Below are 24,962 nucleotides of genomic sequence, written 5' to 3' on the forward strand. Positions count from 1 at the left end.
CAATGGCAAACTCTCCCCATCATGGAGAAGAATTATTTTTGGGCCGAGCCTTCCTGTGCTCTACAGTTTTCTTCAGTCTTAAAGTACTGATGAAATTTCCATGTGAAAAGACTCTTTGCCCCTTATGGGCCCATCTGTTCCTGCTGTTAATTTTTTACCTGGAGCCCTAATTATAAATGACTCTGGGCAGAAAAGCCTATGATGTCACTGTCAGGAGATCAGAGCTTCAGGTGGGATATAAGGTGCCAGAGCAGATGGACGTCATCTGTGCAAAGATCTTCATGTTTTGTCAGTATCCATTGCATAAGAATGATGGAGAAAGGAAATACTGAAAACAGATGCAAGGAAAATAACTCCCAACTACATCGCTCTTTTTTTCTTCCTTTCCCAGCTTCAGTTCAGTTCAGTCACTCAGTCATGTCTGCAAGTCATGCAAGTCACAAGTTAAGTCATGCAAGGCTTCCCTGTCCATCACCAGGTTCCAGAGCTTATTCAAACTCATGTCCATCGAGTTGGCGATGCCATCCAGCCATCTCATCCTCTGTCATCCCCTTCTCCTCCCACCTTCGATCTTATTTAGCTTCAGGGTCTTTTCCAGTTAGTCAGTTCTTTACAACAGATGGCCAGAGTATTGGAGTTTCAGCTTCAGCATCAGTCCTTCCAGTGAATATTCCGGACTGATTTCCTTTAGGATGGACTGGTTGGATCTCCCTGCAGTCCAAGGGACTCTCCAGAGTCTTCTCCAACACCACAGTTCAAAAGCATCAATTCTTCAGTGCTCTGCTTTCTTTATAGTCCAACTCTCACATCCATACATGACTACTGGAAAAACCATAGCTTTGACTAGATTTAGCTTTCCCAGCTTACCACATGCCAACAACAGTATAGTGCCATGACTTGTAGGGATTAGAATCACACTTTTAGTAAGCCTAGTTTTCCTAGGTCCATCATTGTGAAATAGATACCCTCTTGGCTTATAGATTGACAGGAGACTGAATTCTATGCCATCAGATCCAGGAATAGCCAATGAAATATCTGAGAACCCACTTAGAGGAAGAGGCCATCACAAGATTTATATATTCCAAAATTTTTTTCCACAATATAAGCCGGTTCATAATTCCTCCAGATTCAGCTCTACACCCATTTTATAATTCATGGAATCTTTATTAAAGGAGGCAGGAGAGGAATACCTCTTCCTCTTCCTGGAGTGTAGGGAGTTTCAGCCAGTCAGCTGTCTAAGAAATTGCCTGACTTATATACTCCTCATAGGTACATGCTAAGAACATACAAAGTTCTTCATCAAAAGCAGAGACTAACACAATGCTGTAAAATGCTGTATCCCGATGCAGAAAAAGACTAGGTGCAAAGCCAAGATGCAAAACAGTGCAATGTGCTCCTGGATATGTTTAAATGGATTCATTTTGATATTTGGCAAAACTAATACAATTATGTAAAGTTTAAAAATAAAATTAAAAAAAATAAAAGAGGATAAACATGTACACATACAAGATAAAAAAACATACCTACCAAATTATAAAGAAAATGGGAAGGGTATAGAATGAGATACAAAGCTATAACCAAGATAGGAAGGAGATTAAGAATTCTAAGCCAGTCTCCAAACAGTAAAATATCCAACTTCTTGTTAAATCTGTCACTTAGTCTTTAAATTTTTTCCATCAAAATCTTTCTTTTATAACTATTCTATTGACTCTATTAGTTTGTAAGTCATTACTTGATACAGTAGATCAATTTAGCCCGGAAAGAGCTAACATCGGGCATATAATTCACGTAAGTGTCCTGTCTTAGTCTGATTAAGGGGGATCACGTCTTCATTTCTAAGGATAAAGTCATAGGCAGTTTTTCCCTCCACTATTTGAATGGAATGTAATACAATCAATTAGCTGCACAGAAAATGTGTAGGTACAAGCAAAATTTATTTGCCCTCCAGAGAGCCAGTGATGGGGGAGGAAAAACAGGATCCTTTGACAAAGAGGAGTTACTTTTTTCCCACCCCAAGCAGGGTTTTGTGTTTATTCTAATGGTAGAAACGGGCAAGCAGATATAAACAAACAATCTACAAGTTCTTCAGGGAACCTGGGTCTTCTATGGACCATGAGGGGAGAAATGGCCAGTCAGTCAATTGGTCTCCACAAGTGATAGAAAATCAACTTTGAAATCAGGCTAAGTGAGCAACCGTTACCTTTGGCTCCCCTGAAGGATGACTCCCAAGTCTTCTATTTTAGGAGACCAGTTGAATTTAGCCTCTTACTGGGGATGGTCAAGCTCAAGGCGAGGTTGCTTATCACATTAAGAGTTAATAGTTATGTTAGGGCTTCTCCATCTTCCTGAGCAAAAATGTTCTTTTGAGACATTTGAAAAACCCAAGCACACATTCCTAGTTTGAATATAATGTTGGAGTCTAAATTCAAACTGGTGTAATATTATCACATTGCTTCAGATGGCTTTAAAGACTACTGACTTCCACTATTTATGAGGATAATCTCTTTATTACTGAACTCAGGTCTGGCTGCTCACGACTCAGAAAAATATAACTGAAGGGACAAGTGCTAGCAGGAATAGAACAATTAGTTTAATCAGAAGCCTGGCAACCTGGGGAGAAGGCATGCCTGTGTCCCAGAACCAACTCTGAAGATTCTACTTGACCGTGATGGTTTTTAAAGGGAAGAAGGGGAAGTAATCTTAGTTACTGAGGTAGCACTGAGGTAGCAGATCAGATTCATCACCACCACCCACCGTGTACAGACTTGTCAGTTCCTTGTGCTCTTTCTTTAGATGCCATCTGCTCACAGAGTTCATTCAGGAGATTGCTGAGGGAAAGCCGGGGAAGTATCTGGTTATCTGTTAATTACTTATTCTTCATTTCTGTTTATTTACTCTGAGGAAAGAACCAACAGTTTAGGCCCAGTGTCATGCGAGTAAAAGATGTGAAAGGTGTGCTTGGACTGGAGATGAGTAGGTTATGGGGGTGCCTGGTTCAAAGTTAGTTGCAATTTATTGGGTTGGCCAAAAGTTTCATTTGGGTTTTTCTGTAAGATGGTTTGATTCAAATCAACTTTCTGGCCAACCCATAGCTTTGTTAAGACAAGACAAAAGGGGTCTCCTGCAGAAAACTCTTTGCTGCAATAAGCTGCTTACAAATCTCTACCATCAGACATCATTCCATTTGTATGGGTTCAGCGGCAAAGGTTCCTCTTCTGTAATTTCTTCATGTTGACATAGGGCACCATATTCTCAGAGTGGAAGATGTCGATATGGGCCTATAACATCTCTTTGCTGACAATTCTAATTGCCACTTGTATATATGGACAGAACAAGCTATAATTATTTTGATGCTTACAAAGGTACAGATTATTATGAACAATAGTGTTAATCCCGTTCTCTTGAGGCCAGTTCTTGGAATTTTGCTAGCCATAAAGTCAGTACGGCTCAAGATGGAGCAGTTTATGTCATGGCTACAGTCTGATCATGATGCAGTTAGCTCTTTCCTTCTGGTGGCAGTTAGAGTATCTATAAGACAACTCAAGGCTATGCGTAAGACACTGAAAAATTCTGGGACTCTATTGTTCTGACTCTTAATTGTTTTAACCTACTCCTTTGTGACTCAGGGAGGCCTGGGACGCTTCAGCTTGTCTACCAACAAGAGGCAGGGGGCATGGAAGGGGCGCTTGTATTTGGCAGGGGTTGAGGGACCCACTGGGTTCTTCTCAGTTTCAGCATGACTAAAGATAAAACCTTTCATTGTAAAATGGCATTTGTTTAGGTAGTACCTAGACCCCAAGCAAGGAGGAGCTTATCTAAGGAATCTCTTACCAAGACAGGTCTCAATATGAACCTACATGTACAGGTTTAGAAGGCAGACGTATATCAACAAACACAGGGAAGGAGGAGTCTTGAACATAGAAAGCCAGAGGGTAAGACAATCTTTGAGAAAGAGGTGATATAGATTCTTATCATGGTGGCAATGCCATTTCTTCATAAAAGCATTCAGAAGGCAGTCAATAGGAAAAAGTCCTAAATACACAACTCAAGATCATATTCACGCAAAATGGAAGGAAGACAGAAAAGGAAATCGAAGTTAAACTAGCTGATTTTCAAGTTTTTAAAACAAAGCCTGAGGGTAAAAAATTTATAAAGTCCAAGTAAACTGATATATACACAGATGAGATTGGTTTCCCACTGCCTGTCTTAGGTGAATTTTCACTAAGACAGGAAACAGTTTCCCTTAAATCACCTAAAAAATAAGTCCACACCAATGACCGATCATGGATATAATGGGACCTCTCTCCTTTCTGGCTTTTATGCCCTCCTTAAGGTGTCAGGGATGGGAGAGCCTGGTGGGCTGCCATCTGTGGGGTCGCACAGAGTCGGACACGACTGAAGCAACTTAGCAGTAAGGTGTCAGGATAAAATAGGTGCTATTTCAGGCCAAGAGTCAGAAAGAGTTGGTTGACCAGCCTGAGTCTTTCTTTTTGCCAGGACTGTGTCTCAGAAAAATCTGTAATTGGCAGCCTTGACTTAGAAGAAACATCTTTGATTTCTTTCCTATAAATCCTCTTACAAAGGATTGGCCCTAGTCATGATGTGCGAGATACTGTTATGATCACTTCATGGCAGTGCTCCTACCTGGAGAATTCCATGGACAGGGGAGCCTGGCAGACTACAGTCCAACGTGTTGCAAGAGTCAGACACAACTGAGCAACTAACACAAAATCACTGCAGACAGTGATGACAGCCATAAAATTAAAAGATGCTTGCTCCTTGGAAGGAAAGCTATAACAAACCTAGACAACATATTAAATATAAAAGACATCACTTTGCTGACAGATGTTCATATGGCCAAAGCTGTGATTTTTCCTGTAGTCACGTACAGATGTGAGAGTTGGACAATAAAGAAGGCTGAGTGCCAAATAATTAATGCTTTCGAATTGTGGTCCTGGAGAAGACTCTTGAGAGTCCCTTGGACTGCAGGGGGATCAGATGAGTGGAAATCAACCCTGAATATTCACTGGAAGGACTGATGCTAAAGCTGAAGCCCGAATACTTTGGCTGCTTGATGCTAAGAACCATCCCATTGAGAAATACCCTGATGCTGGGAAAGATCTGAAATCAAAAAGAGAAGAGGGTGGCAGAGGATGAGATGATTGGATGGCAGCACTGATTGATGGACATGAATTTGGGCAAACTCTGGGAGATAGTGAAGGACAGAGGATCCTGGCATGCTGCATTCCATGGGGTCGCAGAGTCGGACACAATTTAACAACTGAACATGAACAATACAAGTTGCTTTGCAATGTTATGTTAGTTTTTGCTGTACAACAAAGTGAATCAACTATAAGTATACATATATCCAGTCTGTCTTGGACCACCCAGCACCCAAATTCCACCCCTCCAAGACATCACAGAGCACCAAGCTGAGCTGCCTTTGCTGTACGATAGGTTCCTACCAGCTATCCGTTTTACCCACGGCAGTTGACGTATGTCAATTTCCATCTCTCAGTTCATCCCAGCCCCTACCCTGTGTCCAAAGCCTTCTAACCAAATATTTTCGTTACTTTTTGGACAGGCATTTGAGTAGGAATCAAGATGCAGAGGAAAGTATTTCTCTTGGATATCTGCATAATAGTCTCAACTTAATATATCTGCCTCAGTGGTTGTGTATGTTGAAAATAAGAGAGGATGTTCCAGAAACAACCTCAAGAGTCTGCTCATTTTACCCTTTTAATGGCCTTTATACATACGCTGCGCACACTCAGGTTTCCTTTTGCAGAGTGGAAGGTTGCACCAAAGCATTGCTTCACTGGCAGAGCTGCTGCTGCTGCTAAGTCACTTCAGTCGTGCCCAACTCTTAGAGACCCCATGGACTGTAGCACACCAGGCTCCTCCATCCACGGGATTTTCCAGGCAAGAGTACTGGAGCGGGGTGCCATTGCCTTCTCCGACTGGCAAAGCTAACTTCATCCTTTTATGAGCATTCTTGACAGACTCACAAGATGATCTAAGACAACATGCTTACTCTCATTGAATTTTGTCTTCCATTTTCTATCAGATTCTTTAATTGGCTATTTATACCACTTTCAGACATTTGTGTACTGCCTCAGGATAAATAAATTTTAAAAAGTATAATATGAGTAGCCAGCCCACAATTAATGAAGGAGTCTCATTTATTTTGTCTTGAAGTTGGTTGTTAGGAATCTGAAATTTATTTTCCCCTAGAAAAATAAAGCATAGACAGGTTATTAATTTAGACTACCATATTTTATTTCTTTAGAGAATATAGATGAATATTAAATCTATTTTTAAAACCCTGTTTTCTCATTCACAAGCTACTTCTCTGTAGCTCTGTAGAATACATTTGCATTTTCTAGTTTTAGATACCATGCATATACCTGTTCCAAGTATAATTTCTCCCCCTTGCGCTGAGCTAAAGTGGGGGGTAGGGGGTCACCAGAGGTCCAAGTGGTAGCAGTGGCCAAAGCAGAGAAGGAAGGAGAGGAAATCTCCATGGCAACCACAGCTCAGCTGGGAGGACCCCTTCCCCAAGCCTTAAACATCTTTTGGGTGAAGGAATGAGGATTCTAAGTTTCCCAATAAGAGCAGGAGTTAAGAAAACTCCAGCAGTCTCTTTTGTTGAGGTGAGCCTATAGGAGTGGAAGTATTTGCATGAAAGAAAGGTTAATAACTGAGCATCATTGGTCATCTGATGATGTCCAAGTTCTGTGTCTTACTAGTTGTTTATCTATGTTTAGCTCCTGAGAGAACGCCAAGCAAACACTGGGGTTTTAGTAAATACTGAATTATTCTGGGAGATGATCCTTGGAAGGGTAAAAGTAAGTGACTTTGGATAGGATCTAGCTAAAATAATCCTGCTTGAATTTATATTTCACTCTCTAGAGGGTTGTGAGTTTCCAAACATTTGCAAGCATTGACATACTGTGGTATACATAGAGCAGGGGTGGACACTGTTTCTGGAACAGAAATTCCTACCCCCACATGCTCAGGATCCAAAACAGCCATCCAGGAAATAACAGCAGAGGGGACAAGAGCCCACATTTCAGAATCAAACGGGAACTTGATTTGAATTATCGTTCTGGGCCACATGGCCAAGTATCTGTTTTCTCAAGCCCTCCATTTATTTATGTTATAAAATGGAAATGCTGTTAGAAAAATTTACGGCCACCTTGGATCATGGTGAAGGTTAAATGAGATATTGGATGTAAAAGTTGCCCAGTGCATGGTAAGCAGTTAATAAATGCTGGCTTACGAGATTTCTCACTTTGGGGAAATGTAATCTGATGGGAAAATGAGAGCCCTCCTACGGACCTGAGACCAGAGGCACACCTGGGCCAGGAGTGGCTTTCAGAGCTCGCCTGTCAGGTCTGAGCTCCCTTAAATGCCTGCTCATAGCCATTTTGGCAGATCAGGAGGAGGGAGGGCGAGGTGTGAGCGGCGAGAGTCACATTTCCTCCTGTGGGTTTGTGTCGCCTGCCATGACTTCCACATCCATTGTGTTTGTGCTCCAGGCTGCTCTATTATTAGTTTCCGCTGCTGGTTCTCCTCCAGCTGCGTGTCCATCAGGGTCCATTGCAGAATATCAATCTGTCCTCACGTGGCAGAAAAGCCATGCGGCGGTCTTTTAAAAATATCCCCAGTACCCTAGGCCTCTGACAGTCTCAACCCTCAGCAGCCTCACTGCTTGGAAGACATTGTTCCAAAACTTCCCAAGATGTCCTTTGTTATTTGCCTCTATCAGTCCTGTTTGGGACTTGTTGCTCTGAACTAATGAGCCCCACTGTGAGACCTTTGACAAAAAGGCTGTGTCTTTTGATGGTATTATCTGTTCCCTTAGCAGAAGGAAGTCAAGGTCGGGTACCTTTGATTTTGAGAGATGATCATTTCATTTGTTAAAATACACACAGGGATTGTCTTTCACTCCCTGCCTTCAAGTCAAGGTCCCCAAGTCAATATGTCACTACGTCACCTGTCACCTATAACCACAGCCTTTTATTAACTCTGTGGTTACAGTGTCATGGCATGAAAGTGCCCCGTGCTTGCTTCTGATTCTCTTCCCACAGCTCTATGAGTCACGTTTTGTGTCTGTCATACTGTCTTATCCCTTCAACATCCGACCTTGGGAAAAAGTATGGGAAACTCATGTCTGTAGTGTGTGGAGCAGGTGTGACACTCTCAGGCTTCGTGCTTCTCTGGAGTGAGTCATGTCCACACGGCACCCATCCTGGGTTGGCTGTTGAGTTTCTTGTTTTCAGGAGTGTTTGCTCCTGCGGTTCTTCAGTCATCAATGTGCTTATGAATTTCTCTTTCCCCTCCTTCCTGTCTTAACAGTCATCTGGAAGAACTAGACAAAAAAATAGCTGGTTAACACATGTTAAGTGATCAAGCTGTGGTTGCTGAGAGTCAGTTGAATTGAGAGAGAATGAGAATAGAAGGAAAAAAAAAGAGATGAACAGAATTGGGATAGCAGATGAAAGTCAGCTGGAGGAAAAAAAAATTATAAGTTAACATGGGTACTGTTATGGGCTGGGAATAGCCTCTTTTTATACCTAGGTCCACTTCATTCTTGTATCAAACACTTGAAATGGATATGTGAATGGGGGGGCTGTAGCATGTTTATAGTGAGTGTGGACTTTGGAGGCTAATTGCCTGGGATCTAATCCTCACCCCTCTATTAATTAATTATGAGGCTTTGAGAAGTTACTTAACTCCTCTGTGTCTCAGCTTCCTTATTTACAAAATGAATCTAAAAATACCTACTTTGTACAATTTTCCTAATAATTAAATATGTTAATATATATAAGCTATATAGAATAGATCCTGCTATATAGTAAATGTTCATTAAGAATTAGTTATTATATTAATAATTGTATTCTCACTTGTAGAGCCTGGCCAGGTCTACAGTATTTGTCCACCAAGGACAGCGCACCCCTGACTAGGGACACTTATACAGCTTTGTCTAGGCAGAGATCCCTAAAGTTCATGGCCAGCTGTCCTAGTGACTTGAGGGGAACAGGGCAGTCTTCTCACACTCATCTTGTGCACTGGGAATGCCAATAGCTTCTCACACTCTGTTCTGTGGCAGATTTTGGCATATGTTTCAAGAGCATTTGAACCTTTTACATATTATTACCATAAACTGTTAAATCCCTTCTGTAATGAGAAGCAAATTGGAAACTAATTAAATGTAATCTTTCTGGAAAAAAAAAATCCTGTTTGGGCTCTTCAGAGTGGGACAGACTCTATTTTATAATTTCTTTCTAAGAGTTCCCCACTTCCTATTTAGAACTCTTTCAATTATTTATTAGCTTAAGAAAGATACCCATGAAATGTCCCCTGGGCAGATGAAATACAGTGAAATAAAGTACATTTTCTTATTAGAAGCTTTATCCATTCTGGTGCTCACCAGGCTACAGACTTCAGAGGAACAGGAAAGGATTCAGCCCATCTCTGAATTCCTGTGGTTCCTTGAATCATTAGCAAATTGTTCAGCCATTACTTGATATCTGATTGCTCATAGGTCAAGATATCCAATTCTTAACTGCAAATTCACTAAAGCTACAGACCATACCATATGTATTTTCCCGTGGACTCATCCTTTATCTGACAAGCACATGAATTCCCCTTCAATCCCCATCTCATGAAAGTATCTCGATTACCACTATTCTGGAGATCCATGTACTTGATATGGCTCTGCCAGGATGGCCAACTGTCAGCTTTCTCTTCTCATCACACATGTGCTCCAGTTACATGAACCTTCTCTCACCATCTTGAAGGTACTGGGAAAAGTCCTTCTACCACAGGACCTTTGCATGTAGTATCCCCACTGTCTCATTGTGCTCCCTCTCTCCTTGTTCTTCTCATCATCACACTTTCCTCCCACCTAGTTAATGTCTATTCATCCTTCAGATACTTTGACTCCTTTTATGTGCCCCTCCCAACGTTCCTCACTCCCACATTCATCCAAGTGCAGTTCTTTGATATTAGCAATCAGTGAATATCTTCATTTCATTGAAAGTACTTCTTAATATTTACAATTAAAAGTTTTATTGATGCAGCTATTTGATTAATGTCATTCTCCTGACTAGCTTGAAGTCTCCATTAGAGAAGGAACTGTTTTTGCTCATCATTGTATCTTCAGCATTGAACACAGTATTTAGCCCAAAAGAAGGTTGTAATAAATATTTTTGAGTTAATTAATGCTCAACAAGTGTTTTGATTTTCAGTAGTTAAAGCTTTGTTTGTTATTACATTGGTAGATTCAGTAAAGTTTTCTAGAACCAAGATTCAGCATAGGGTTTTCTGTAGTAGCTTCAAGGAGTTCTGGTCTGAAACTGTGCTCTGAATAGGTGTAACTGGTATGCAGTTAGACAGGCTTATATAGGATAAAAGTCAGACTAGAGGTCATTGCCTGGCAGGTCATTCTGAACTAGCATTCTTATGAGCAGCAGTGTCAGGACAAGTTTGTATGAGTCAGGATAACAAATTAGGAATAGGATTATGGAGTCCTCAGGTGTTGAACTGAAGAAGGCAATGGCAACCCACTCCAGTACTCTTGCCTGGAAAATCCCATGGATGGAGGAGCCTAGCAGGCTGCAGTCCATGGGGTTGCGAAGAGTTGGACATGACTGAGCGACTTCACTTTCACTTTCATGCATTGGAGAAGGAAATGGCAACCCACTCCAGTGTTCTTGCCTGGAGAATCCCAGGGATGGGGGAGTCTTCGGACATGACTGAAGTGACTTAGCAGTAGCAGCAGCAGGTGTTGAACAGAAATGAAATCTATGTGATTGGCAAGAGATCTGGAATCCTGTTTAGTGAACTCATATTTATTGCAGAAATTGATGTGCTTGACACTATACTTGACATTATAAGAACAGGAAATCTGTAGACAAATGATTCTGTTCCTTTTCTAGAGTCCTGAGGTAGGGGAAGAATTATTAATTATGGTGTGTTGTAGAAAATCCTCTGATAGAGATGCTGCAGGAAGACACAATTTCACAGTCTGTGGCCTTTACAGAAGGCTTCTTGGAGGAGATGACACCTGAGCTGATCCTTGAAGAATGACCAGGAGTTAGGACATGAGTCTGTATAGTCAAAGCTATGGTTTTCCCAGTAGTCATGTATGGATATGAGAGCTGGACCATAAAGAAGGCTGAGCACAGAAGAACTGATGCTTTCAAATTGTGATACTGAAGAAGACTCTTGAGAGTCTCTTGGACTGCAAGAAGATCAAACTAGTCAATCCTAAAGGATCCAAACCAACCCTGAATATTCACTGGAAGGACTGATGCTGAAGCTGAAGCTCTAATACTTTGGCCACCTCATGTGAAAGCCAACTCCATGAGAAAAGACCCTGATGCTGAGAAAGATCAAAAGCTAAAGGAGAAGGGGGTGGCAGAGGATGAGATGGTTAGATAGCATCACCAACTCAATGGACATGAATCTGAGCAAACTCTGGGAGATAGTGGAGGAGTCTGGCGTGCCATCGTCCATGGGATTGCAAGGAGTTGGACACGACTTAGCAACTGAACAACAATGAAGTAGGCGTGTAGAGAGTAGTGACAAGGACAGGAATAGTAGGCATATTCCAGGCAATGAGCAGGATGTGGGAAGTCAAAAGATGGAACAGTGCCCAGCATACTTGAGAAACTGGAAACCTCCCATGGATGACTAGATTGTGGAGGTAAAATGGGGCTGGGGGTGGGTGGGTTAGAAAGCCATAAGCCTAAGGTAGAGGCCATGAACTTGATAGGGGTGGGATTTGAGAAGCCACTGCAGAATGACCAGAGACTTCTGTGATCCAAGCTGTTTACAAAAGTGGCTTTGCCATTAGAGTCAGAAATGGATGAAAGAGGCGTGGGCTGCCAATGGAGAGGTTATTTGAGAAACAGGAGCTTATGAAAGTGAGGTCATGAAAAGATGTAGGGGAGTGGCGTTTGAATTTCTGGAAAGGAGATAGACTTTAGGTGTATTGAAAGATAGAGTCAATAGAGGTTGGCCATACCAAATGTAGGCAGTGAAGTAGAAGAAGGTTTCTGACTTTGGCAGTTTGATAAATGATGCTGCTCCTTACCAAGAGAGGTTCCATATGGGGGAAACAGCTTTTGTTGTTTGGAGGTGGATAAAGTGGATAAATTTGTTTTAAAGTATATTAAAGGATGATGAAACTACTTGCTGGCCCCAAATATCCATGTTCTCTCTTAAAAATTAAATGTCCATGTTTCCTGGAGGCTTTCTCAGCTTGCTTGCACCTGGGTGATGACCATTTAATTACGTTCTAGCCAGTGGGATGTAAGCACATCTTTGGAAACTTCTTTCAACCGGTGTTCTCTCTCTTCCTCATTTCCTCAGTTATTCTGTTGGGAATGCGGATGTGTTGTCTAGGATTCCAACAGCCATCTTAGACCATAAGCTGCATATGGAAGATAGTGAAGCGAGGAGATAAAGTGTCTTGAGACCTTGTTGATTGTAGCCTTTTCAAGCTTGGCTGCCAGTTTGGATACTATGGATCACTTAGCATCTTTCACTAGCCATACCTATCGTCGCCCAATGGCCTCATGAATAAAGTGACCATTCTGGGAGAGATGGAGGCTATACCTGGGCTTAGAAGATGGGCTTCTGCTTATCAAGATCGATCTTATCTGGCTATGGCCACTGCTGTCTACCAGCAGCAGAGATCAACACTGGGTTCCCAATAGGATGCACTTCCCTGGGGTGATCATCCAGCTATCTAGTAATGAGTTGTTTATACTGATCCACTCCTATCATGGAAAGGGCAGGGCTTCATTCCTCCTGGAATAGATAATTACTCTGGATATGGATTTGCCTTCCTTGCTCACAATGCTTCTATCAGAGGTAACATCAATGGATTTACAGAATGACCTATAGTATTGTACACAGCATTGCTCCTCATCAGGTTGCTCATGTTATAGCAAGAGTGGGAATGGACCTTGCTCATGGAAGTCAGTGGTCTTAACACATTTCTTTGGAGCTTCCCTGGTGGCTTAGATGGGGAAGAATCTGCCTGCAATGCAGGAGACTCAGGTTCGATCCCTGGGTTGGGAAGATCCCCTAGAGAGGAGAACGACTAACCACCCCAATATTCTTTCATGGAGAAGCCCGTGGACAGACACAACTTAGCAACTAACACACACACACACACACATACACACACACACACATCATGTTTCTTACCATCCTGAAGCAGCTTGTTTGCTAGAGTTCTGAAATAGCCTTTTGAAGACTCAGAATCAACAGAATATAGAATCTCTCTCTCTCTCTCGATTCCTTGGTCTCCCTGTGTCTCTTTCGGTGTGTGTGTGTATGTGTGTGTGTATCCATATCTATAGGGACCTTGGAGTTGTTTTACTCTTTTTGGATTCCCTTCATTGTTTGACCTCACCTCATTACTTGAGACGGACAGGCTGCCCTCTGACTTCCTGGTACCCGTGAGGTAGAGGAGGCGGTATACTGGTTAATGATTCATCATCTAGAGCTGTCAAAGTGTCAAAGTGAAAGTTGCTCAGTCTGTTTGACTCTTTGCGATCCATGGACTGTAGACTGCCAGGTTCCACTGTCCGTGGAATTCTCCAGGCCAAAATACTGGAGTGGGTAGCTGTTCCCTTCTCCAGGGGATCTTCCCAACCCAGGGATTAAACCCAAGTCTCCCACATTGCAGGCAGATTCCTTACCATCTGAGCCTCCAGGAAAGCTCAAGAATACTGGAGTGGGTAGCCTATCCCTTTTCCAGGGCATCTTCATGACTCAGGAATCAACCCAGGGTCTCTTGCATTGCAGGTGGATTCTTTACCAACTGAGCTACCAGGGAAGGGCCCTAGAGCTGGGATTGCCCAAATTTGGTGGATTCCAGATTCTCATACGTCCTTGAGTGGTTCAGGGCCCTTGAATGCATAGCCTCAGCAAGGGTGGTTATGGTATGATGACTTACTTTGGTCATTACAACTGTTCTCCACAGGTATGATTATGTTGTCAATGATATAATTCAAAGCCATTAAAAATACTTGTGTGAAGAGTAAGTTTTATTATTAATTTTTTCTCTGTATTAAGGGAAGCAGTAAAACATACTAGCTTTATATTCCAAGATTTTAAATTTAAGAGATATGAATGCATTATGACCTGTGTAACCTTAGAGAAATTACTTAACCTCCCTGAAGACGCAGTTTCATAATTTGTAAAATGGGGGTTAAAATACATTACCTTCATTACCAGGCTGCTTAAAAGAGAAGATAATGATGTGCGTGCACATAGCGCTTAGTGAACTGGAAGGGTATAGTAAATAATGGCCGTTATTGTTTTAGAAGTCAAACCACTGCCATGTGTGGGTCCAAATTTTTTGATATTAAAAAGTTCATTCCCCAAAAGAAGGTGTCTCCACTGATCTCTGGGATTTTTCTCCAGGCCATGCCATCAATCCTTTCTATCCTTTGTTCAATACCTATAGGGAGAAGCTAATGTGTTTAACTCATCTGTGTTAATGGTTTAATTTGTTTCCCCTCCCAAGTAACCTTTGCCTTGCATCAGGGAGACTCTCGGGGCCTTAATGAAAAGTGGTGACTAATGTGAGAACGGCAGGCACCTGGCAGGGCCAGAGAACAAGATGCCCGTGGGTGAGGGCTCATTTCCACGGGAGCTGGAGCAGGAGGGCTCGCTCAGCCCGCCCCTGGGTGAGGCTGGCCTTGTTCTGCAGAAGAATAAATCTGTAAAATCAATACCAGCTCCTGTTGTTTTCAAGTTTTTTTACTCCTTGCCTTTAGGTGCAGACACACAATGGGCACTCAGTAAATATTTACTGAATGCAGATGGGAGAAGAAGGGGGGTCGGCAAGGGCGGGCGGGGATTGAGAGGCTCACCCCAAGAGGTCAAGGGCATATGTGAGAACAGATGACTTGGAGCAGAGCGCTGACTCAGCATGATTTCCTGTCATCGTATTTTCTTTCACTGTTATTATTATTTCACTCATTAGTTGACTCTGTTTTTCTTAGTCTATGACAAAGAATGCAGTAGTTTGAGCTAACCTCACCAGTCCAGAGTAAAAATTAAGACCGTTCATCAGTTAGCATTGCTAATTAACATAGTATCTGCCACTTAACTGATTGAATACTTGGCCATAGTTGAAAATATAATGTTGTAAAACTAATTCTAGATATGACACTGCATTGTGGGGAAGGAACGTGCATTGTTTATTCCAGGCTATCTGGCACGGAGTCCAGGGCAACTAGTGTTCAAAACACCTGAACTCCCCAGTGGGTTTTAGGAAAGCATTTTTAAAGGCAGGGTGATGGAGGGGTATTGCAGGGTATGTGATCAGCTCCTGCACAATTCTGATTCATTGATGGTGAGGTGCCAGTGTTGAGGGCAGTGTCACAGGGGTTAATGTTACCAATCCTTAGGCTCCGATAGGTCTGGGGGCTTCATGCTCATGGTCATCAAGTACTTAACTTCTTCCATTTGATATAGGGTTTTAATGGCACCCCACTCCAGTACTCTTGCCTGGAAAATCCCATGGGCGGAGGAGCCCGGTAGGCTGCAGTCCATGGGGTCACTAAGAGTCAGACATGACTGAGCAACTTCACTTTCACTTTTCACTTTCATGCATTGGAGAAGGAAATGGCAACCCACTCCAGTGTTCTTGCCTGGAGAATCCCAGGGACGGGGGAGCCTGGTAGGCTGCCATCTATGGGGTCCCACAGAGTCAGACACAACTGAAGCGACTTAGCAGTAGCAGCAGCATCTGTAAAACAATTCAGAAAATCTGTATCTGACATTATTATCTAGTTACTTAAAATAGGAGCTAAAGCAGAGGATATGGGGGAGGGGCCTCTCCTGGGAAGGTCTCATAGGGTCCTGCTTAGTTACAATGTTACACATTAGTAACTGTAAGAACCTTGTGGAAAAGCTTGTGTCCCATACATTTTAAACTTAGTTCCTCCCCAGCTGGTGCTGAGAGCTATACATACCATGATCTATGGCCCCACACTTTGGTGTCATGACCCCACTCGAGTTGGCAGCATGGAGATTCAGACTCCTCCTAGAAGCCATTCCCAGACCATGACAAGCAGCTAATACTTAATTAAATGTGGCAGTGACTGTGAACCATATTAATAGAGCCAATAAACTTGAACCAATTCAGCCTCCTCTCAGAGGTTCTGAAAAATGGACTCTCTGTCACAAGGGAGAGCCTGTTGCAAGAGAGACCAGTTGCAGTGGAAAGAGACAGTCATCTTAATTGAGATTTGATTAAAACATCTGATCTTTGGCAAATGTTATGAAAATATAGAAATATGAACACACTACTGGGCATTAGGAAGGGCCCTGAAACTCCAGCCTCATTAGCTTCAGGACTAAGCTGCCCCTGAGGCCTTTGTTTCTTAAGTACCATATTTTCGAGCATCCCTGTGCCTCAGGGCTCAGATTTTTACTTTCTTGTTTTGGTCCTGCTCATTCCCTTCCTTGATGATTTCACCCAGTTCCCTGCCTCTAAGTACTGTATCTACGTTTAGACAATGTCTACTCCCTGTCTAAGTATCTTTTTCCTACCGGATGTCATTCAAACTCAGCATCACTGCACTGAACTCTGATTCTTGCTCTATCAACCTTTACTTGTAGGCTTCTCAGTTAATGACAGCTTTATCTTTTCAGTTATTCACACCAAAAATATGAGCACCACTGTCTAAGACATCTAGCAGTTGTTTGGCCACCAAGTCGTGTCTGGCTCTTTTTTTGACTTCACGGACAGTAGCCTGCCAGGCTCCTTCTGTCCATGAGGTTTCCCAGGCAAGAATACTGGAGCGGGTTGCCATTTCCTTCTCCAGGGGATCTTCCCAACCCAGGGGTCGAACCCACATCTTCCTGCATTGGCAGGCGGATTATTTACCACTGGGCCACCACTAAGGAAGTCCAAGACATTCCATACTTCCCAAATTTATGCAGAATGTGATTGCTTACACTTCAGAGTGACTTCCTTGGACATGGCCATCACTGTCCTTCATCTGATGGCAGCAGAAACCTCCTCAAGGGCCTTTCTGCTGCTTCTGTGGTTCTCAGCACACCAGCCTCTAAAATGTAAATCGTTTTGTGAAATGGAATATTTCCTGCCATATCAGTAAACATAATGTCACAGCTATCCTCAGTTCCGGCCATCCACATATGAGCTGGTGAGCCCTCCGGGAATTCACGGAGGAGGAGTGTGCCTGCTAACAGGCTGCATCAACTCCCTAAAGACAGGGATGCAGAAGCTCAGGATGCTGGCCCCAGAGAGCTGAGACGCATATGAAAGGAAAGATTTCAGTGAGCTCAGACGCTTGCATCTTCCTAGATGCAGAAGAGTGCAAATTCCTTAGTTTGAGATATCTGGTTTCCTTAATTGACAGTAATCTTTGATGTTCAGACTCTCTGCCCCCTTTGCTGCAAACTTTTATGGAGCCTGATTCCTTCCCCGCCTCCTTTCTTCCTCTGAGTAGTTTTTCAGGGTTAGTTGAGATGCTGCCTCCTGGGCTTGAAGTCCTAAAAGTTTCCCATGGAATAAAACACTCTCTGCTTTTCGGTTGTGAATTTTTTTTTTTCTTTTTTCTTTTAGTCAGCATAGGGTCTTGTCATTCTTCTGTTCAAACCTATTTCACTCCTAGAAGCCAAAGGCGATAAAGTGGCCAGAAAAGCCCTCGTGACCTGGCCTCACACCGTCATACCTCTCACACCCTTTCCCTGTCTCACTGCTGCAATGACCCTGGCTTCTTGAGGCTCGTGGTGTTGTAGCCACACATTCCGGGAAACAAACTCACTCAGAAGGACAATGCAGATGGTGGAGTGCAGTCTGTTACACAGGCGGGCCCAAGGCAGAGTCTCCTCTTAGCCAAGGACCCCGACCAGTTTTTGTGAAAACCTTATATACCCTAAGTGTACGTGCCCAAACCCACCTCCCCAAATTCCCTGAAAGTAGTCTGAACAAAGGAAAAGAAAGATACAATCAAAGTTAACCCGTGATTCGTATGCCTTAAACCTGTGATTCGTATGCCTTAAGCCTAGGTAGTTAACAGTGGACAATTATCAATAGGCCTGTGGTCATACCCCAATAAGCATGATAGAATGCATGATTCTATTCGGTTACACAGATAATTAGGGTTTTCTTTTAGGCGATGGGAAAGTCTAGGTACGAGCCCTGGGGCTCTTCCTTCCAGGGGCCTGGTTTTCCAGTTGGTATGTTGTTTCCATAGATACTGGGCATAGAGCTCAAAGTCCACAGTCGGCCCCAAGATGGAGTCCTGCTTTCAAGATGTAGCCTGTTCTGCTTCTTCCTTCAGTGGAACATACCAGGTGAGGGCCTTAGGGCTTCCATCTCAGGTATTTACTTCGATAACTTCCTTCCCTCCGAATATATCCTCAAGTCTTATGTCCTCAGGGACACTGTCCTGGCCATTCTGCCAACCCATCTGCTCAGCATCTCTCATCCTTTTTACCCTGCTCTGCTGCTTCTGCATTACCATAGCACTCCTCACTGGCTAGCATACAATATATCTACATACTAATCGTGTTAATATTTTTATAGTTGCTGGTATACTATATTATTAGTAGCTTACTGTCTCGCCCCCCCTGCTGCTGCTAAGTCGCGTCAGTCGTGTCCAACTCTGTGCGACCCCATAGACGGCAGCCCACCAGGCTCCCCCGTCCCTGGGATTCTCCAGGCAAGAACACTGGAGTGGGTTGCCATTTCCTTCTCCAATGCATGAAAGTGAAAAGTGAAAGTGAAGTCGCGCAGGCGTGTCTGACCATTAGCGACCCCATGGACTGCAGCCTACCAGGCTCCTCCGTCCATGGGATTTTCCAGGCAAGAGTACTGGAGTGGGGTGCCATTGCCTTCTCCTTCTCGCCCCCACTAGTAGACTGTAAACACCAAAAGGACAGGGATCTTGATCTTTTTCAATGGTATGCCCCATGAGCCTAGAAATTCATCTGGTTCTCCGAAGAACAAACTAACCTGTGAGACAGGTTCTACCATTTTTATAGATTAAAAAAAGAGAGAGAGAGAGAACAGTTAAATAGCCTGCCAAGATCAAAGTAGTAGAGGTGGAATTCAAACTCAGAGAGCCCACAGAGCTTGCACCCTTGACCGGTGTGCAGTGTCACCGTTCAGTGTACAGACGGGCAAGGCAACCAATGGGGAGGGGGGCTGGGGGCCCCTGCACCTGTGTGCTCACCCCAGGTTAGTAACATCTGAGCTAAATGCCAGCCTCAGAGATGGATGTTCCCGGATTAAAACTTAATGCTTCCAAAAATAAGCCACTTATATATATGAAGTATACTTATGACTTTATGATTTTCCCAAGGAAATAGTCATATTCTCTCCCTATTCTGTGTATTCTATCTGGCCCTTTGCAGAGCTCAATTACTTTCACCAAAAGATACAGGATGCACTGGGCTATGATTCTGTGCTAATGAGAGACAGGAAAATCACAACAATATTTCCAAACACAGTATTACAACAACACCTTGTTCTGAAGGTCAGGGTGATTTGCATGAGGTAAGAATCTCCTGATTAGGTGGAAAAGCTATTCTTGAGGGACGTCAGTACAAGTAGAGAGCTGGTTTCTATAATCTGGGTTCTGGAAGCTATTTATATACTGTGGTTTTTTGAGAAGTAAAATCTATTAAGATTATAGCAGTTTTTACTATGCCTCCATCATCTCTGAGTATAGATCAATGGAGAAGAATTTTGCAGGCATGCAATGGGCTGGGATGAGCCATTTTTGAGCCTATATTTCTGATAAGCCATATATTAATACCACGAGTGTGTTTCTGGACTCTTGCAAAGCCTTATATCTAGTCTCCTTGCTTTCCTTTGTCCAAGTCCTCTAGTACAACACCCCTAAAACTACCTTTCAAGAACACAGACTTCTCTACTTTAAAACCCTCCATGCATTCATTACCTGCTCTATAGGGAGTATATACTTTTATATGGGCCATCCAGTCAGTTAATCTGGGCAGACTCACTATTTCCTCTGCCCTACGCCACACTGGGCTTCCCTCATGACTTAGTGGTAAAGAATCTGCCTGGAATGCAGGGAACCAGGTTGGATTCCTGGGTCAGGAAGATCCCCTGGAGAAGGGAATGTCTACCCACTTCAGTATTCTTGCCTGGGGAATTCCAAGGACACATGAGCCTTTTGGGGCACAGTCCATGGGGTTGCAACGAGTCCAACATGGACTGAGCAACTAACACTTTCACTTCCATATCCCTACTTTCTGTTTCTGAATCACAGTGCATCCCCAAGAACTTCATCTATGGAAAGTCCTTTTCTCTGGCTCTGTCCAGCCAAGTTACACCCGACTTTTGAGAAGGAGCGGAAATGTTACCACTTACAGGAAGCCTTCCCAGCTACATCTCAGCCCTCACCAACCCCAGCAAATTTACAGACAGACACACAGATACATACCGTAGACATAATAGTATTCTGTCCTTCCACAGGCCTTCGTTCATACTTCAGGGAATCATGGTCTTGCTTTTGTTTGGGTGATTTCCCTTAGTTTTGCCCTGATCTGTAGAATTGCCGAAAATCTCAAAGAACTGAAAAATTCCTCTGGGCGCCTCTGGAGGGTTAGTGGGTTTCAGTGTGTCTAAACAACTCATAATGGGGATTGTTACATGAAAGGTGACTTAGGGGAGCACAGAAAAGGTGAATGGAAAGATCTTCAGTGCCCATCTGTGCACTCACACACACTCTCACTTATTGAGTTCAACAAGCCTTTATGGAGCCCCATTTCCGTTGTGCATCATGCAGGCCTGGAGCTGGTCTGGTGCCCACACAGGCTGCCACCTGCCCTCCTGGAGCTCAGTGCACAGGAAACAGTGGTTCTGCCTCCATGGGTGGGCAGGCTGCAACCACGCTGCGGCCTTTTAGTTCTTTAGCTAGAAGACGAAAGTCTTTGTGTTTTATTTACCCTGATCTCCTACATCAACGTTAATAAATTGTCATTAATTAGAATGATAAAAATTCTTTGCACACAGAGGTGATCAATAAACAGCTGATGAGGGAAGGATGGAGGGAGAGAGAGGTGGAGTGGGACAGAGGGAGGTCTCTTGGTTACCAAACCATCTAAAGCTTCTGGTCCTAACTAGAAAGAAATCATGGTCTTCTTCACATCAAAAGATGGTACTGCAAACTCTTGCAACACTGGCACCCAAACCAGCGTAAGAATAAAAGTGAGACCAAAATGAAATAAACAAACTAAAACTCCTGGCAAAGAGCCTAAGTAGCAGTGGGAAGCATTCCCTCATGATTCCATCATCATGCTGATGATGTAATTGCTCAACCTGCCTCCCCCTTGTTGTTCAGTTGCTCAGTCCTGTGGGACTCTTTGCAACCCCATGGATTGCAGCACGCCAGGCTTCCCTGTCCATCACCAACTCCCGGAGCATGCTCAGACTCATGTCCATTGAGTGGGTGATGCCATCCAATCATCTCTTCCTCTGCTGCCCCCTTCTCCTCCTGCCTTCAGTCTTTCTCAGCATCAGGGTCTTTTGTGAGTCGGCTCTTCGCATCAGGTGGCCAAAGGATTGGAACTTCAGCTTCAGCATCAGTCCTTCTCATGAATATTCAGGATTGATTTCCTTTAGGATGGACTGGTTTGATCTCCCCCTACATCGGCCTTTTTCTTAAGCGACTTCTAAAAACACATTCTCTTGCCTAGGAGGCTTTGGAGATTAGACGGAGGGAAACTGAATACATTTAAGAGGACCATAATTGTCTCTCTTGCCTTTCCCCCCCATTCCTGTGGGCTCTGGAAACTTCAGGGTCTTATTTAATGCCAAGCAGTGCAGGTGGGGTAAAGACCTACTTGCATCATGAAAATCCTGCTGCAGTTGGCAGCGTTGAGGGCTGGAGGGTGAGAAGGAAGAGGAAAAGGAACTTGCAGTGCTGATTGAGACAACAATCGCACAAGCAAGACCCTGGAGGCTCTTCCAAAAGGCGCAGAGGGAGCCGAGCGGTGGGGCTGATTCAGCAGGATCAGAGCAGCGCGGGAGCCTCTGCTTGGCTCTGCTCATTACAAACTCAATCGCCAGGCTTTGAGCGCTGCAAGCTCACCCCTTGGGCTCATGCGGTCTTTGCAGAGGACAAACGTGAATTCTCCTTCCTCTCCGTGGTGTTTCTTTACCTGTCCTCCAAGAACCTGGGGAAGGGGAAGATTCTTGGAGATTGGGGAAATTTTTTCCCACACTCTGTATTACCCTGTTCTGTCTCAATCATCTCAATATACAAAAAGTCGATTTGGAGGAAGGCTAGCATAAGGAACAGAACAGCTAAGCTGCGAGGGCTGTTGAATTTTTAATCCGCCAACCCTTTTCTCCCCCTCTCTATTTATTATCTATTTTCAAAGCCCCGGTGGAAAGGCATTGTCTAAACCCCATTCATTGGCACCCATTCAAAAGGCTTCGCCTGGTAGCCCAACTAGGGGAAAAGCAGGAGCGAGTTATTAGAAAAATTTTCTAGGAGTCAAGAATGAGATTAGCCAGGAGACGTTTAGCATTGAAGGGAGACGTGCAAGTATTAGAAATGACGACTTGGTGATTGCTGCAGGCACAGCTCTCTGGCCACGCATCCTGGGCTTTTATTCCTATGATCCCGGCCTAGCCTCCCTGGTGGGACATCCCTCAAGCTCTAGACCCAGGGACGTTTACCGGCCGCTTCCGGAGCAGCAGCTTTTGTTTGTTCGCTTCTCCTGATGCAGTGAATTTCACCTGTGCCCTCAGATGATGGGATTTGTTGCTCTTCTTCCAAAACCTTCTGGCTTTTCTTCTGAGGGCGGGGGAAGCGTCCAGAGGGCCTCTGCGCTTGCTCGCAGCCAGGCTCCTCCCGACATCTGTGTCTCCCCAGCCGCGAGCTTCCTGCTTTCTCATCCACCGCTCTCTCTTCCTACGGAACACCTTAAGTGGGGAAGGAGCCTGCGAAAGGGTACAAATTCTCCTTGGGCCCCCGGCAACTGGAGTTTTACATTGTCACGCTGGCCCACATTCAGCCTTTAGCAGTTTGTTTAGACTTTTAGCTGATTTGTCCTTCCGAGTGTGTGTGGTGCCCAGAAGCATCTCTCCTCGGTGAACAGGTGTGTGTATTCTTCTTCTCCCTCGAGGGTCTTGTCTTCCCTTACAGTCTGGGTTGCTTGTAGTTTTGTAACCTCAGCTTTCTGGTACAATAGAGACAGTTGTCAACTTGCAAGTTATCTCGTGTGTGTGTCTCTGTGTTGATGTGGTCATAGATGGCTGCTGTTCTTTTCAGCTTTCTACATCCTACGAAGAAGACAGAGTCAAGGGATGTGTTCACTGAACTCAGTTTCAAGACTTATGTTTTGTGGGGATGCTTTCAGATTGCGTTTCATCCAGAGGAGAGTGATTAGGGGGTGGCTTGGCCAGGAAGCCATTGGTAAAGAAACTAGAAACGTCTGAACTGATGATAAATGGTCTAAGGGGAAAACTTAAAATATTCTCAGGGCAGCCATTTGGGAGCAAGGTGACATTTTGCTGATATGGCCACGACTCCAGAGGCCAGAAATAAAGGGGAGCTTTCCTTTAGCAGCAAAGGGAGATTCCAGGGAAACAGATTTCTGCTTAGTACAAGGGGAACATGTTCTACTGAATCAAGGGAGCTGTTAAAGCTTGATGGAGTGTGTTTCTGAGGTCATGATCTTGCCCTGTGATGATGAAAATGGTACAGTTGAGTTTGCATGAAAATTTGTCAGAATATTTTTACAGCTAGCTTTAGTGTTCAGCTCGGAGTTTGAGATAGATGAACTGTGGCATGCTTTAACCACATATAAGGAATCAACTCTGTTTCAGCCTCTCTTTAAAGTTCATTCTTAGTTCCAGAGTAAGAACCCACTACTTTAAATTCCTTGCTTACGTGGTAAAGAAAGTTATGACTTCTTAAGACAAAGTGTACACGCCACAGTCTTGAGCACCTAGCTGTTAAACTGGGGTGTTTTTTGATGTGATTCGAAACAAGTATTACAAATCTTTGGTAGTGTTAGGGGTGTTTTCTACTTGGACTGGAGTCTTTATCAAAACGTTTAGAAGTAAATATTAAAATTGAAGACAAGATAATGATGATTTAATCCAGCAAAAGTAACATAAATTTGTGCAAGAGTAAGTTGAATGACTTTTTAGGGCCCAAATTAAGAGACCCCCAAAAGGTCAAAATCATTTGGTTTTGAGGAGAAAAAAGGGAGCAATTATACTAGCTGATGCGGCTCAGGTGTGAAGGTATACCTAACGCGAAACACAGGTGAAACATACGTGGCTACTTAGCGAAGAAGGGAAGCTGCAGAATTCTGTGGTGTCTCAGTGAATCCAGAACTCACACTGAACACATCAGAACCAGGAAAATCCAGTTGGGGAAGAGGAGACCGTTTGGAGACAGGCCTCCTGAAAGCAGAGTTCCAGATGGTGTCAGACACCAGGTGGGTGTCAGCAGGTGTGTGGCCTGTGACTTTGGTTTTTGAAGTGGCGGTGTTGTGTACCAACTCGTGATTTCTGGGCAAGGAATGGAGGTGATTTGCAGATACTAGAAACCATGCTGCCGGAGCATAAATATCTTCTGTGATAGTCCATCTGGTTCTTGGCTCACATATATTCTGTATTGAAAGATGAAATAGCGAAATACCTCTTCTTTGAAATGTCATGAAGAGGACACTTCGATCCAGGTCAGTATGCACACAGGGGCCTTGGGGCACTGTTGTAACGTAAGCAACGCTGAGCTCCGACCTCTCATTTCCCATTTCTCTTCTCTTTCCTCTGTGTTCTCCTTTCCTCCTCTCTCCTTATGCGGCTCCTGGCGGTTCCTCGTTTACCATTTGGAAGTAATGCTGGGTTTGTAAAGACCAATTTGGCAGATTTACTAGAGCTGAGAAGGGGGGTGAGTGGCAGA

This window comes from Bos indicus x Bos taurus, chromosome 24, assembly GCF_003369695.1.
Source record: "Bos indicus x Bos taurus breed Angus x Brahman F1 hybrid chromosome 24, Bos_hybrid_MaternalHap_v2.0, whole genome shotgun sequence".
Lineage (NCBI taxonomy): Eukaryota > Metazoa > Chordata > Mammalia > Artiodactyla > Bovidae > Bos > Bos indicus x Bos taurus.